Source organism: Elephas maximus, chromosome 1 (assembly GCF_024166365.1).
Source record: "Elephas maximus indicus isolate mEleMax1 chromosome 1, mEleMax1 primary haplotype, whole genome shotgun sequence".
In the NCBI taxonomy this organism is placed as follows: Eukaryota; Metazoa; Chordata; class Mammalia; order Proboscidea; family Elephantidae; genus Elephas; species Elephas maximus.
This window is the reverse complement of record NC_064819.1, coordinates 79,603,653-79,605,378: the sequence shown is the minus strand read 5'-3', so window position 1 is coordinate 79,605,378 and position 1,726 is coordinate 79,603,653. Positions and strand designations below refer to the sequence as shown.

Below are 1,726 nucleotides of genomic sequence, written 5' to 3'. Positions count from 1 at the left end.
TTAAATTTCTTACGCAAAGTTTTTCTATGACCCTCAATTCTTCAATTGTATCCTCATTGAGGAATCCCTGGTGAACAAAATTTGTGGGGTAATGACAGTTTAGTGGGGGAATAACACATGTATCAAATAAATCAACTATTAAGTTCACAGTTACTATAGCTGCTACAGTAAAGCCAGGGAAGATTAGCGGGAACCACTCAGCTGGGTGGTAAGGAAATAACTCTTGAAAACAAAGGGTTGACTCATGGTTTAGAGTGCTTGGAACTAAAGCTATGTTTAGCTAGCCGACGAGGGTGGGATTCGAACCCACGCGTGCAGAGCACAATGGATTAGCAGTCCATCGCCTTAACCACTCGGCCACCTCGTCACACAGAAGGTTGGGTTCCTCCATTTCTTCCTATGTGCAGTGCTCCCAGCTGTTTTGTACCAATTTGGTATATCTAATTGCCCTTTCTCTGCTTTAATCCTTACAACAAAACTGTGAGTCAGATATCAACAAGGTATGTTTCACAACCGCCATAATCTCTAATAACAGGTTGAACCAATGCCTGGCACACATTGTTGGAAGCAAGTCAACAGGGCTTGCTGATTCTGCTCCAGCCTAGTGTCCTGAGTGCCCCCAGAGACACAGTCCGGACTCCCACAGGTCCCTCTGTGGCTGCACTCTGCATTTAAGAGATCAATTTCCCTGCTTCCTGATCAGAACTTCTCCCGGGATTCCTGTTTTCTGGGAGGTCCGGGAAACCTGGCTCCGTGATTCCTTTTCAGTTGCTTCTATATTATGCCCAAAGGCCGGGAGACACCTCTGTAGTGCGTGGCATTAATCAGTCTGCAACATGTCAGGAACAGGTGAAAACAAGTTTTGGAAAAAAAGTAGACAAGCGCTAGTGCCTTGATGGGGCTGTTATGGCTCACTGGAAGAGCGGGACAAGTGGAATAGTTTGAATCATAGCGCAAGATCATAGAGTGGCTCCCCCCAACGCTGGGAAGGGCCGGTGGGGTGCAGGAGTCAGGATGCCTGGGTCCTGGTTGTGGCTCTTTCCTAAGCCACTTTACTAACTCCAACCTCCACTTCGGAAGGCAAACTGAGTCACCCCTAACGTTCCTTCTAGCTCTGACAACCTCAGAAGCCTCTTCCACTAGTGATTGTGTGCTTTTTGATAATCAGTGGAGAACTGCGGAAGGGAAAACTTTCTCTCCTGACAAAGTTTCCTACCAGAATGCCCCTTAGAAGCAAGGATGGCAAGACTTAGTCCAATATACTCTGGACATGTTAGCAGGAGGGACCAGTCCTTGGAGAAGGAGAGATCATGTTTTTTAAAGTAGAGGGTCAGCGAAAAAGAGGAAGACCCTCAATGAGATGGATTGACACAGCGGCCGCAACGATGGGCTCAAGCATAACAACGATTGTGAGAATGGCTAAGGCCCTCACGGTGTTTCCTTCTGTTGTACATCGGGTCTCTGATCGGAACAGACTTGAGGGCACCTAACAAAAAAAAAAAAAAAAAAATTTTTTTTTTTTTTAAGCACCCCCAAAATGTTGGTGCTTTTTCCTCCCAATGAAATCCCTTACCTTTTTCACAGGTTCTTTGGGATCAACTCTCTTCTCTCTCACCTAAGTTCTTTCACTGACTTTTCAAATACCTACCATCAGCAGAAAAGAACCCGGCAGGGAAACTTCACCCACAATACTAAATGGAACAGTCTTATTTGTTCCTTTGTGTGG

General features: G+C 45.8%; 1 non-coding gene across 1 annotated transcript; it reads right to left on the bottom strand.

The window, feature by feature from the left end:
* Nucleotides 1–285: 285 nt before the first annotated feature.
* TRNAS-GCU (transfer RNA serine (anticodon GCU)) lies at nt 286–367 on the bottom strand. Its single transcript has one exon. It is a non-coding gene; the product is annotated as a tRNA-Ser (tRNA).
* Between the last annotated feature and the right edge of the window lie 1,359 nt (nt 368–1,726).